Source organism: Salvia splendens, chromosome 5 (genome assembly GCF_004379255.2).
Source record: "Salvia splendens isolate huo1 chromosome 5, SspV2, whole genome shotgun sequence".
Taxonomy (NCBI): Eukaryota; Viridiplantae; Streptophyta; class Magnoliopsida; order Lamiales; family Lamiaceae; genus Salvia; species Salvia splendens.
Window position 1 is genome coordinate 32219979 of NC_056036.1, and position 15299 is coordinate 32235277.

General features: G+C 42.3%; 1 pseudogene; it reads left to right on the plus strand.

Moving 5' to 3' along the window:
• Positions 1 to 13381: 13381 nt before the first annotated feature.
• LOC121802823 lies at positions 13382 to 15004 on the plus strand (annotated as a pseudogene).
• Positions 15005 to 15299: the final 295 nt, after the last annotated feature.

Genomic DNA, 15299 nt, shown 5'->3' on the forward strand with positions numbered 1-15299 from the left:
CAGGGGGAGAGTGATACTAGGAAAACTATTAGTGACCCACTAAGCTGGGTGTCAATGCCAAGTGTACCAGAAGTGGACTTACCAGAGGAAGCAGTACGCAACTCCGCTGGACAAGTCTCTGACGTGGTACAGACTGAAGCGGCAGGTGACACAAGTCCTAATATTGACTCTCTGCTTCTGATATCGAATGTAAGTACTCTTGCCCCTGTCAATGAGATTACTGGAACTAATGTAGTGGATGAGGCTCAGGGGGAGAATAGTGATCAACCGAAAGAAGTTGAAACCGATGAAGTCGAGAGAGTTGACCCTGACACTGGGAGATACATACTACCTCTACGGGCAAACAAGGAAGTACCACCAAAGAGGTACAGTCTAGAGAAAATCAACCGGAAGGCAAGGTACTCTATTGCGAACTTGGCAAAAGGGCACTTGACTGAGATGGCTCAAGCATTTGAGGAAGCACTCTACGACGAGGAGGAGATCCCACAGTCAGCCGATGAGGCGATGAGGAACAAGCATTGGAGAGAAGCCATGAAAAGGAGATAGATGCTTTAATGCGTAACCACACCTGGGACAAGTGTATACTTCCCGAAGGAAAGAAGCCAGTTGGATATAGATGGGTGTTCACCATTAAGCGAAGACCGGATGGAAGTATCGAGCGGTATAAAGCTCGGTTGGTGGCTAAAGGGTACACTCAGACTTATGGAATAGACTACTCAGAAACTTTCTCTCTTGTAGCTAAGATGGACACAGTTCAAGTACTACTTTCTATTGCCTCCAATCGAGATTGGCCACTGTACCAGTTCGACGTCACAAATGCCTTTCTTCATGGGGAGTATAAAAAGGAAATATACATGGAGGCGCCACCAGGCTTCTCAGATGAGTTCAAGGCAGGTGAAGGATGCCGATTAAGGAAGACTCTGTATGGGCTGAAGCAGTCACCGAGAGTCTGGTTTGGTAGATTTGGAGACGCAATGAAGAGCTATGGATACAGACAAAGCAATTCAGATCATACACTGTTCCTGAAGAGGCACGAGGGAAAGACTACCTGTTTAATTGTGTACGTTGATGACATGATTATTACAGGCGATGATGTAAATGAAATTGAGAGTTTGAAGGAGAAGCTCTTCAAAGAATTTGAGATGAAGGATTTAGGTGATCTCAAGTACTTCTTGGGAATTGAAGTCCTTCGCTCACCATGGGGGATATTCTTGAGACAGAAGAAGTACATCTTGGACATCTTAGCGGAGACAGGCCTACTAGAGTGTAAGCCAGCCGAGACCCCAATCGTACAAAACCACGGCTTGAAGATACGAGACGGAGCTGAGGCCGCAGATCGAGGGAAATATCAGCGACTAGTTGGGAGACTCATCTATTTAACTCACACTAGACCTGACATTGCTTATGCTGTAGGGGTGATGAGTCAATTTATGCATCAACCCCAGGCAGAACACTTAGAAGTTGCACTGAGGATAGTTCGATATTTGAAGGGAACCGTTGGACACGGAATAGTGTTTAAGAAAAATGGAGACTTAGACATCCATGGGTATACTGATGCAGTGAGGGAGGCGTCGAAGAAGCGGAAAATCGGCGTGAGGGAGTGAGCTCTAGAAAGGGCGATGTGATGCGACGACGCAGGAGAAGAGCAGACATGCGGCAACGGCGGAGCGAAGCTGATCGGGATGGCCAGCGACTTAGCGGCTTTGCAATTAGAAATTGGACACGGCATGTATCCTTAACGGTGGCTGCTGGGCAACGACGACACAGACGGGCAGAGGCGACGTCGCTGCCTGTGCGTCTCCGGCAGTGGCAGAGAGGGCGAGGAGCAGGGGCTGACCGCGACTTTGATGCGGTGGCGCGACGGGCCGAACAGCGGTGGACAGCAGTGACGATGCTGGAGAATTTCAGTGAGGCAGCGCTTTGACAGCAGTGGAGCGGAGGAGACGGCAGCGGCGGCGAATTGTCAGAGAGAGAACGAACTACGACGAACGCCCCCGTGTGGAAGAGCTGCTCGACGGAGAGCTGTAGAAGAGTGTGAGAGAGAGATGACAGGGTGTGCTTGATTTGAGAAGAGGATTTCAATTCCATTTGGAATTTCACGTTAGGTAAGGAAGATTAAGGTTTTGGGCCTTGTTTTATTTAATGTTTTGGGCCAAATGAATTAATTTAAATTTGTAGGCCCACTGTTTTGATAAAGAAGATGGCTTGGAGTTAATTTGGTTTGGTCCAAATTAATCGAATGGAAGATTGAGTCGAAGTGGGTGACTTCACGCACGCTTTTCGAGAACCGAACGAAAAAAAAAAGTTAAGGCATTAAACGAATGAGGTGGGCTTTCTAACTAAGTATTTTGTGGGCTTTCGAACTAAATACTTTCAAGAGCTTTAGTTTTAATATATTGATTCGAGCATCATTTTATGTGACGAAATTCCTTTTAACTGAGATTGCAAGTATTATTAATTTTATTCGATGATGACGTGATTTATGTGCTTAAAGTGAAATAATTAAAGTGAAAGTGATGTTATGTGATATATGTGTTGATTTATCGAGTGATTTGTGATTTGCTCGATTTGTTGATGTGATATGAGATGATGCTTGATCTTGATAGAGAAAAATGATTTATGCTTCAAATACGTTTTTGAGGAAAATAAAGTTTGCAAAGGGAATGTCATGCCATGCTTTTGTTTGAGAAATGCCTATCTGTTTGTTTAGCAAGGGAGTTGTCCCTACTAGACCTATTGAAATCGAATTCGGGTCTGACTAGGAAGTGAGTTCCTACTCAGGCTAGTGTACACCACGTAGATCGTGTGCTATCTCTTCGAGTTGGCCGGTCTAGTGACTTTGAATGTGGCCGCATTCCTTATCATGTATGTTGAGATTGTTGAGATGATGTTGTTGAGGTTGTTGAGAACTTGAGATGATGATGTTGATGATTACTTAGTGGGGAGTGAGTCTCTACTATGAGTTTAATCGAATTCGGGTCCCAGTGAGGGTGGTGTCCCCGTTCGGACTAGTGTACACAAGCTACCTCTGACATGTTGGGCAGAGCATGTGACCGTGGAAGGTGGCCACCTTCCCGGCACAAGAATACCTCTGACATGATGGGCAGAGAAGGTGACCGTGCGAGAACACCATCTCGACGGCACAATATGATCAGATATGGCAAAGTACCGGAAAAAGGAGTTGCAACCCAATGTGATATTTTAGTAAGCTCGGGCCTTTTCAATAAAACCCCGAGTGTTACTATGATGATGGCTTGACAATATTTTCAAATGTATATGTGTAATTTTTGGCAATGTGTTCACTGAGTACTTTTTGTACTCAACCTTGCATATATTTCTAAATGTGCAGGTTGAGCAGCGAAGTGGTGGAGGAAGTGCTATTGAGACAAGACATTTAATTCAGTCAGATTTTGACTCTCGGAGGTTCATGTCTTCATACATGGAACCGCGTTCATTTGCTTCCGTTGTGCATCTTAAAAGACTCAGGTCTATTTTGTTCAAAACTCTGATTTTATTTCGAGCTTTTCCCATTTGTTTGGAGCTATGGTCGAGTTGTGTTGTTTTTCCCCTTCCTTCCCCCGCTTCTTTAGTCCTCCCCTAGTCGCGATCAACCGTGTTTTCTAGCCTTAGAAAATGCGGTCGTGACAGAGTGGTATCAGAGCAATTTTTCTTTCCGCTCTGGACCCGAGAGTCTTTTTCTGTCTTAGTCTAGACTTGTTTCGCTAGACTAAAATAAGGTTAAATTTGGAAGGCTCAACATCCCGCTTCGCCACGCTCAACCAAGAAAGAGGTAATATATTTTTATGTAAAAATTTTTATGAGAAGGTTTCGGAGATAGGACGACGAGAAAATTTTTGAGAAAGAAAAAGGAGAAAATTTTTATAAGAATGAGGAAGTCGAATCTTTCCGTAAGGGATTGGTTTCAAATTGAGAATAGTATTTTCTGATGTTTGAGAAAAGAGCAAGTTTTGAAGAGAAATTATATGTTTGATTTCGAGTTTGAGTTTTAAAGTATGAAAGTGTTTTGCTTTGCGATGTTAAAATGTTGTGTGTTATACTTGGTTATCTTTATGTATGAATGATGATGAAGTATGTTGCGAACATAGAGTGCTTATGTTGTAGGCTAGATTGAATACGCGCGAACCGTAGTTTTAAGTTGAAATAATCTATCACTTCCTGATTGATAAAAACGAACGAGAATCTGAAAGTTTGGGGTGAACCCCTAATTTGTCAAGTCACGACGAGGCAAGGAGATCGAGAGTGCGAATGGAGGCCGGTGAACCATGAAACTTTTTCTATTCTTGGAATGGCGTGAAACGTTGGAGCAAGCTTGATGTGTGAACTATATTACTATTTCCTACGTTTTTTCTGAACGACAAGAACAAAAAGAATACGAGGAAGATTTCAAGAAGATGAGGATAGAGAAGACGAAATGAAGCTTCAAACACGAAAAATGTGCGAGATAAGAAGAGCTGATGCTAAGTGGTGTAGCTATACAATGACAAGAGATCATACTCGCGATGCAAATTAATATAACATTATCTCGCATAATTTTGCTAAAAGTGGCGACATGATGGAGACGACCTTTATAGCAGACAAAGAAGCACGAGGATTAAAATGTTTTACAAGAAACGCGCTTACAACATGCCAAGAATATTATTAAAATACAACTTGCAACTACAGTTATTAATTTTCGCGATCCGAGGAAGCTGCTTGGAAATTAGAAGACAAGATGATGGAGAAATTCTATATTTGAAGGACGTAAGCAAATTTCGGGACGAAATTTTTATTAAGATGGGTAGATTGTAACACCCCAAAAAAAAGAAAAAAAAATTAATCTAATTAAATATTTTCCTCGTTGACTTGGTCACCAATTATTCCTTAGTCCAAATTTAAATAAAGATTCTGTTGAAATTTTCCTCTCCTCCGGTGATCAGCAAATAAATTTGAAAATAATTAAATTAATGAATTTCACGCACAAAAAAAAGAGAACAGATCGTCCCACCCCTTTCCCCACGTTAAAACCGCCCTCCACTCACTCCATGAATCTCTCCCATATCTATCAACTACCTTCTCTCTATAATAATCCCTTCACAAATCAGCTTCTTCATTCTACCAAAAATCTGGAAAAAAATAGAGAGAAACAGCTGGAGCTTGAAGGAATCTCGGAAAAGATGGGGCAGGTCGTGAAGAAGAAGAAGAAAGGGAGACCGGCGGAGCCACCGCCGCCGCAGTGTGAAGTCGTCTTCGACCTAGACGACTACTTCGACGAGGACGAAGTGCTCGCGGACGAAGAGGACCAGTGGCGGAGGGAGAAGAAACTGAAGCACCTGCTCAAGCTCAAGAGTGGCGACGAGCCGGAGCAGACAAATCGGCGCATGCAGCAGGCGTCGTGCTCCTCCGACGGGGAGCCGTCGAAGAAGCGAAAAATCGGCGTGAGGGAGTGAGCTCTGGAAAGGGCGATGTGATGCAACGACGCAGGAGAAGAGCAGACATGCAGCAACGGCGGAGCGAAGCTGATCGGGATGGCCAGCGACTTAGCGATTAGAAATTGGACACGGCATGTATCCTCAACGGTGGCTGCTGGGCAACGACGACACAGACGGGCAGAGGCGACGTCGCTGCCTGTGCGTCTCCGGCAGTGGCAGAGAGGGCGAGGAGCAGGGGCTGACCGCGACTTCGATGCGGTGGCGCGACGGGCCGAACAGCGGTGGACAGCAGCGATGATGCTGGAGAATTTCAGTGAGGCAGCGCTTTGACAGCAGTGGAGCGGAGGAGACGGCAGCGGCGGCGGATTGTCAGAGAGAGAGCGAACAACGACGAACGCCATCGTGTGGAAGAGTTGCTCGACGGAGAGCTGTAGAAGAGTGTGAGAGAGAGATGACAGGGTGTGCTTGATTTGAGAAGAGGATTTCAATTCCATTTGGAATTTCACGTTAGGTAAGGAAGATTAAGGTTTTGGGCCTTGTTTTATTTAATGTTTTGGGCCAAATGAATTAATTTAAATTTGTAGGCCCACTGTTTTGATAAAGGAGATGGCTTGGAGTTAATTTGGTTTGGTCCAAATTAATCGAATGGAAGATTGAGTCGAAGTGGGTGACTTCACGCACGCTTTTCGAGAACCGAACGAAAAAAAAAAGTTAAGGCATTAAACGAATGAGGTGGGCTTTCTAACTAAGTATTTTGTGGGCTTTCGAACTAAATACTTTCAAGAGCTTTAGTTTTAATATATTGATTCGAGCATCATTTTATGTGACGAAATTCCTTTTAACTGAGATTGCAAGTATTATTAATTTTATTCGATGATGACGTGATTTATGTGCTTAAAGTGAAATAATTAAAGTGAAAGTGATGTTATGTGATATATGTGTTGATTTATCGAGTGATTTGTGATTTGCTCGATTTGTTGATGTGATATGAGATGATGCTTGATCTTGATAGAGAAAAATGATTTATGCTTCAAATACGTTTTTGAGGAAAATAAAGTTTGCAAAGGGAATGTCATGCCATGCTTTTGTTTGAGAAATGCCTATCTGTTTGTTTAGCAAGGGAGTTGTCCCTACTAGACCTATTGAAATCGAATTCGGGTCTGACTAGGAAGTGAGTTCCTACTCAGGCTAGTGTACACCACGTAGATCGTATGCTATCTCTTCGAGTTGACCGGTCTAGTGACTTTGAATGTGGCCGCATTCCTTATCATGTATGTTGAGATTGTTGAGATGATGTTGTTGAGGTTGTTGAGAACTTGAGATGATGATGTTGATGATTACTTAGTGGGGAGTGAGTCCCTACTATGAGTTTAATCGAATTCGGGTCCCAGTGAGGGTGGTGTCCCCGCTCGGACTAGTGTACACAAGCTACCTCTGACATGTTGGGCAGAGCATGTGACCGTGGAAGGTGGCCACCTTCCCGGCACAAGAATACCTCTGACATGATGGGCAGAGAAGGTGACCGTGCGAGAACACCATCTCGACGGCACAATGTGATCAGATATGACTAAGTACCGGAAAAAGGGGTTGCAACCCAATGTGATATTTTAGTAAGCTCTGGCCTTTTCAATAAAACCCCGAGTGTTACTGTGATGATGGCTTGACAATATTTTCAAATGTATATGTGTAATTTTCGGCAATGTGTTCACTGAGTACTTTTTGTACTCAACCCTGCATATATTTCTAAATGTGCAGGTTGAGCAGCGAAGTGGTGGAGGAAGTGCTATTGAGACAAGACATTTAATTCAGTCAGATTTTGACACTCGGAGGTTCATGTCTTCATACATGGAACAGCGTTCATTTGCTTCCGTTGTGCATCTTAAAAGACTCAGGTCTATTTTGTTCAAAACTCTGATTTTATTTCGAGCTTTTCCCATTTGTTTGGAGCTATGGTCGAGTTGTATTGTTTTTCCCTTTCCTTCCCCCGCTTCTTTAGTCCTCCCCTAGTCGCGATCAACCGCGTTTTCTATCCTTAGAAAATGCGGTCGTGACATTAATTGTATGGTTTAATTAGTTATGAATTGTATTAATATTAAGATCTATGCATGCCCACTGCTTTATGAGAGAATAATAACAAGAGTAAATGAATTTTGCATCTAATTTCTTAGCTCATTCTCACCCACATTTGAAGAGTTACATTTTCCCAAACTAGATGAAACATATAGAAATTATTTGTACTTGTTGATATCCTTTTTTGGGGATGTTCAATTGCTTTCGCGTAAGCCAGATTCTTTCTTCGATTTGACTATGGAATTGAACCATCATGATGGTAATACATATCCACTTGCATGGCCTAAAATTAACTTATATTAACTAATTTTAAAACGTACATGTTACTATTATGCTTTCTCTCTGATGGAAAATGTATATTTTTCCTATTTATTTACTCTTCTCGCATGTTTTGTAAACAAATATAGAATAGTTGTCTTCATTTTCACCCCAAAGTTCGTAATTATTATGATATATTAATGTGATATTTTCATGTGATATTTTTCCATCCTAGTGAGAATATTTTTTTCATGTGATTTTTTCCCATTGTTGGCATTACCTTGTCTATTAAACAAGGATATGATTACACTACAAAAACAAGCTGAATTAGATGCTGAATTTTGTACTATAAAGTGAATTAGTTGTGGAATTTTCTATAGATAAAGTCAAAATTTCTCCAGTAATTCACATTTACATGTGGATCGGGACAGAATAAAGAAGAGGGACAATAGTTGGTGTGCGAAAATTAAGGAACACGTCCTGGTACGAACAGAGGCGTATCCAGAATTTTTGATATGGGGTGCAAAAAATAATTACAGACTTAAAATTTCCAAATTTGACTAATTTTTAATGTTTTTTTGTTATGTTTTTTCAATTGTTCTATTTTATAAAATAGAATCTTTGTCTTTATTTTTTATCAAAAAAATTTATTTTAAATAAAAATAAATTATTATATAGTATCTATTAAAAATAATTAACGAAAATAAATATGAAAGACTACACGATTAAATTAAAAAAGGGCAAGCTAATGGTTAAACTAATAAATAGTATTTGTTAAAAACAAAATAATCAATAAAACTTAATTCTGAATTGAAAACAAAATTACTTTGAGTTAGGGTGATATAGATTAAAACGTAATTAATTTAGAGTAAAGAAGTTTAATTAAGAAGGAAATGTGGGAAATGCGCTAAGGAGGGATCAAACACAGGCCTCTGAAATGGAGAATATGCCCATTTACCACTAGACCACCGATAGATTTTGTAAAAAGTAGAACGAAATATATTATTAAAGGACAAAGTTTTGGGGGTACAGTTGTACCCCCTTCTTCCCATGTGTATACGCCAGTGGGTACGAACTCAATGTCCCACATTGGTTGTGAGAACAATTGGTATGTGATATATAGAACTATCTCTCCTAAGAGGTTAGTCTTTTTGGTTAAGTTCTCTTGTTTGGTCTTTAGCGGTGACAATAATAATTGTTACTTAAATCTCTCTTATTACAATTAGGATCACGGCTTAGAGATATCATTAAAGAGATGTAATACAAATCGACATCACTATCAATAAAGAGAGTATCAATAAAGAGAGGTGTGTTAAACAAATATTGTTAGAATGAGACTCTTTGAAGCTATCATCATGCAGTAAGATAAATTAAAAATATGTGCCGTCCAATTAAATTTCATTCCTCCCTATGTTTTCTCTAATTCAGAAACGTACAAACTGAGATTATTTTTATTCCAACTAATTCGTATATCCAACGAACTAAACTCGTCCACTAGGACAAGATCCACTTGCTATGAATTGGTGAGACAAATTCCACGCCCCCTATGAAACTTGAAATCACAAATTCAAATAAATATTTATCATTTAACCTTTATCAAGTAGGTAATTTCACTTTTTCTAACACAAATATAATAAAATAAACGAAATACCTTGGGAACTAAGTATGTGGAGGAAACATGATTAGTTAAAATAATTAGGCGATGATAACTATGGAATTCGTGATTGTAAGTTGTAACCACCACTTAGAGCACCCACAATGGCGCCCGTCCCGGCGGACGTCCGGCCGGCCTGCCGGAGTTCCGCGCAGTACGTCCGCCATTGTGCAGCGGTGACGCGGATACGGACGTCCGCTGCGGACACCGGAGTTTCGCGGCATTCCCGGGACGCCCTTGCGGACGCCCACCATTGCGTTGACTCCACGGACGTCTGCGCGGACGTCCCGATTATTTTATTATATTTTTTCAAAATTTCTATAAATACGGCTCATTGAAATTCATTTCATTCGCACCATTTGTATAAACGAGTATCTCTCTCTCTAAATACTTTTCTTTCGAAGATAAATGGAGCACCACGATGTAATTTTTTTGTTAATAATTATGTATGTTTTTTTTGTACTATGTATGTTTTTTTAAAATAAAGTGGTTGCAATTTCTCCGTATTAGTGTCGAAATTTTAATTCCGTAAATTGTTTAATTTGGTGAATTTGTGAATTTTTATTATTGTGGTAAGTCCGTCGGGTTGTCATTGGGGATGTCCGCCACTGTGCAGTAGAATGTCCTTATGACGTGGCAGTGCAGTGTAAAGTATTATGACGTGGCAGAAGATGTTTTTGGGATGTCCGCCGAGACATACGCACCACTGTGGATGCTCTTAGATATAGGTATGAAAAAAATTCTCTATCATTAGTTGACAAATAGTGTACCTACAAACACACAAATTATAGCTGCCTCGTAAATGACATTAGAGCATCGTTAACGGGGGAGGTCGGGCCGCAAAACGCGAGTCTCAGCCCGTCCTACGCGTTGGAGGGGTGGAGGTTCCGGCCCAGGCCGGTCCCGGGGCCGCAGTTGTGGCCCGGTGACGCTCCCGCGGTCCGGCCTGGCCGGCGTTGGAGCTTCTGGGGCGAGGGGGTTCGGGCCGCTCTTGTGCCCCAAGTTCTGAATTTTTACATTTTGGAAGAGGAAGAAGAGGGAGGGGGAGAGGAAGAAGGAGGAAGAAGATGGAGAGGGAGAGGGGCGACGTGGCTGCAGGTTTGTAATTTTTTTTTTACATTTTTTTTGATATTCTAATTTTTTAATATTTTTTAGGTTATAATTTATTGTTTTTGTATTAAAAATGAAATTCTCGTGTTATAAATGAAATTTTCCGTGTTATAAATTCCAGCATTTTTTATTTTACGTGTAAAATAGGTTAAAGTTGTGAATAATGTCATTTATTAGTTGCGGCCCGGGTTGTGGCCTGCAGGGTTAGAGCAGTTAGGGCCTGGGCCTCAACTGTAGAGGAATGATGACGTGGAGGGGACTTGAGGGGTTAATGATGCACTTATTGCCCCTGATGTCCACGTGATTGCTTCAAAATTTCTACAGCATAATTATTTATATTTATGTCAACTTTATTTGTGCAGCAATTTAATTTCCCCTTCTATTAAAATTTATGCGAACATCATGGTCACGGTAAATCATATAAAATATCATGGAATATTAAATCTAAAATGAAAATGATTGGATGAATATTATACACAAGACAATAGCATTCTCCACTTAAACTAATTGTTAGATTGGATGAATATTTCATATTAATTGAGTCATTTCTCCATTTTGAGAAGTTTTAAGATTATTGAGTCATTTTTATTTTTGATAAAAAGTAATTCTATTTCTTATTTTATTCTCTCTTCATTTCTCTTACTTGATTCACTATCCACTTAACACGCATTCTTAATCTTCGTACCAAAAAGAAACGTCTCTATTGCATTGAATGGATAGAGGGAATTGAATTTGCATCATTTATGTTATCCAATTCCATAATTAAATGTAAATATAGGGATTCTACTTTTTTTACTACTCCCTCCGTTCCATAATAATAGAGTCATTTTGTCATTTTAGTATGTTCCATAATAATAGAGTTATTTTCTTTTTTAATAAAAGTCAACACATTTTCTACACCTACTTTACTCTCTCTTACTTTTTTCTCTTTTCATCTCACTACCTTTTTCATTTTCCACTTTATTCTCCATTTACTTAACTCACCTAACACAATTTTTCATTATCTCCGTGCCGAAAAGAAACGCCACCATTACTATGGAACGAAGGGAGTACTATTATTTTCATGTATTTAGGCATTACTAGCATTTTATATATACTCTATGTCACCGGCAGCCTATCATTGTCCCTGACCAACGTAAATGAAGTCAAGACAAAATCTCCTGAGCTGGAAAATGGTTACGTGGTACATTTACTTCTCTAGTCCTATAAATAGGAATGTACTATGTATCACAAAGAACAATTCAAGCCTAAGAGCATCTCCAATGCACGGATGTCCCACTCGGACATCCACTAGGACTTCCCAAAAACACCTACTACCACGTCACTAGGACTTCCCATCCCACTGTTACGTCACTAGGACTTCCCCTGCACAATCCGCCCTTCCCATCGCCCTTCCCACTAGGACTTCCCGCAATAAAAAAAATCACAAATTCACAAATAAAGCAATTTACGTTTACGGAAATAAAATTTCAACACGAATACGAACGGGAAAATTAACAACTTCATTAAAAAAACATACATGATTCGAAAAAAAAATTACATAGTAATAAAACAAAAAAAATTAATCACATCAACGTCAACCCCTCCGCGTCCAAACCTCTTCGATAATATCGTGCTGAAGTCGAACATGGGCATCTGTTTGCCGCATGTCGGCAAATGCACACATCCGCTCGACCTCTCCATGAAATACCCCCATATTCACATCCGACTTGATGTCGTTGTTCGACCCGGCGACTCCAAAATAAGCATGCCATATCCTCAGCCGGTAGTTAGCTACAACTTCAAGGATCATCGTGGGATGCTTGGCTTTGAAGTCGGTAGTGTACATCCCCTTCCAGGCGGCGGGGCAGTTCTTCCACTCCCAATGCATACAATCTATGCTGCCCAACATCCCAGGGAACCCGTGCACCGACCCATGCATATCTATCAGCCTCTGGCAGTCTTCGGGGCTCGGACTCCGAAGATACCGCTCCCTGAATATCGCTCTCACGCCCGCGCAAAAATTCTGCAGACACTCGACGGCTGTCGACTCGCTAATGTGGAGGTACTCGTCGAACATGTCGGCCGCGCCTCCGTACGCCAGTTGTCTGATTGCGACAGTGCACTTCTGTAAGGGCGTGAGTCCGGACGTTGCGACTGTCACTAGCGCCCCCGCCACTATCACCCGCACGACTACTAGTCATTCTAGATATACTTGAAAATAGAGATGTAGAGAGAGAAACTTGTTAACACAAGTGGTGCGAATGAAATGAAGTTCAACGAGCCGTATATATATAGTTTAAAAAAAATAATAATGCCGGACGTCCGACCCACGCCACAATGGCGGACGTCCGCCCGCCTGTCGCCCGGACGTCCGAGGACATCCGACGTCCTTACGGGACGTCCGTATCCGAGTTGCTTTGTTACAATGGCGGACGTCCGCCATTGGAGATGCTCTAATACAATGTAGTCGATAAAGATTTTAGAGTCTTTTATTTTCTGCATTTTACTTTTCAACATGATATCAGAGCAGCTAACGATCCTTCGTTAGTTGTTCAAAACCAAAAAAAAATATTTGGTTGAATCTGCGTTCATCCTATACCCAAAATCTCAAAAAAAAAATTTGCACCAAAATTCAAGCCTCCTGTCTGCCGATCAATTTTTCAGCCACAATAGAAAATTCCTTTTTTCCGACCCACACTACTCTACTCCAAACCACACCATGAGCCAAATCTCCCTCAAACAAGATAGGAATCGTCCAACCGAGAGGGGGAGAAAGTACACTCTGTTGGACATTTCCTCTCCAGCACAGTAAACGGCCGGAGGAGATGAGAGGACTGGCAGAACACTGCCGGGAAAGGAGGAGCAAGGTTACCAGAAAGAGGTCCGAGAAGGCATCATTGTTGTTCACCCGGAGAAGAACAAATGAAGGTAAAGATATTGGAAAAAGCTACGGATAAAATACCATAGCAAGACCAGACAGAAATGGCGTCACGACGGTAGAGACAGCAACCGCGTCTGGGGCTGGCGGCGGTGGCGCTGTAAACGGAAAAGGCCATGCAAAATTAAATTAAACACTCATTATACATTGCCTTTTCAAGTAGTACATGACCTTTTTTTCTTGTATGGACCACAGATATGTCCCTAACTTAGACAAAGGCAAAGGACTCTACTTCCTCTTCATAAAAGCCGAAACCGAAACCCCAGGCGGTCTGGTCGCCCGGCCGGTTCTCACGAGCTACTACAAGAGCGACCAGTTCAAGAACCGGCCGGTCGACCCATATAACACCTACACCAGCCCGGACGAGGCCATCCTCTGCGTGGACTCGTTCCAGAGCATGTACACGCAGATGCTCTGCAGCCTCCTCATGCGCAAGGAGGTCCTCAGGGTCGGGGCCGTCTTCGCCTCAGGCCTCCTCCGCGCAATCAAGTTCCTGACCATTCACTGGCGCCAACTCGCCCTAGACATCTCGACCGGGGTTTTAAACCCTAAAATCACCGATGTCTCCATACAGAAACGGATGGCCGGGATTCTTAGACCGGACCCAGTTCTAGCAGAGTTTATCACCAGAGAGTGAAGGTGAAAATTGGGAAAAGATAATCACTAGAATTTGGCCTAACACAATATACCTGGATGTGATTGTGACCGGCGCCATGGCTCAGTACATCCCGCTGCTCGATTTCTACAGCGAGGGGCTACCTCAGGCGTGCACAATGTACGCGTCGTCTGAGTGCTATTTCGGACTGAACATGAAGCCGATGGCCAAGCCGTCGGAGATTTGTTACACCATCATGCCCAACATGGGCTACTTCGAGTTCCTCCCCCACCCGCCGTTCAGTCTCGGGCAGTGGAGCTTGCTGACGTGGAGGTGGGGAAGGAGTATGAGCTGGTGGTCAGCACCTACTCAAGGCTGTGCCGCTACAGAGTGGGAGATGTCCTGAAAGTGACAGGTCACCACAACTCCCGCAGTTTAAATTCGTACGGAGGAAGAACGTGCTCCTCAGCATCGATGCGGACAAGACGGACGAGCTGGAGCTGCAGAAGGCGGTGGAGAATGCGGCGGCGTTGCGGGAGGAGTATAAATCGTCTGTGGTCGAGTTCACGAGCTACGCGGACACGGGGTCCATCCCGGGGCACTACGTGGTGTACTGGGAGCTGTCTGGTGGGGCCCCGGGCGGGGGGAGGTGATGGAGAAGTGCTGCCATGTGATGGATGAGGCGATGAACTCGGTGTATAGGCAGTGCCGGGTACGTTTGAGGAGCTCATGGACTACGCCATCTCGAGAGGCGCGTCGATTAATCAGTACAAGGCGCCGAGGTGCGTGAGCTACACGCCCATCGTGGAGCTGCTCAACGTGAGGGTGGTGTCGGCGTATTTCAGCCCCGCCCCGCCGCTGGACCCCGGAGAAGCGGGGTTGATTCGTTATGGTGTTTTTGGAATAAGGTGGTTGTTGTGTTGGATTTGGATTTGGATTTGGATTGTGTTTTTTTTTTATCTTTTTAAATATTGTGAGTAGATTCAAATAAATGGTAAATTTGTCTGTGAGATTTGAAAGGTATGAGTCAATTATAAGTTGGGGAAAAGGAAGTCGATCTAAAATTGTTGATTTTAAAGATTCTCCCGTGACCAAAGCTACTAATATAGGCTCCTTTCTTAGCAATAGTGGTAAGGCATGAATTATTATTATTATTGTAAATGGAGTAATTGTAAGTAGTTCCTATGCGTGTGTATGTAATTAAGTGATAGTACTTTACCAAAATAGTAAAATAAGAGATGATGGAGATTTTATTTATAGTAC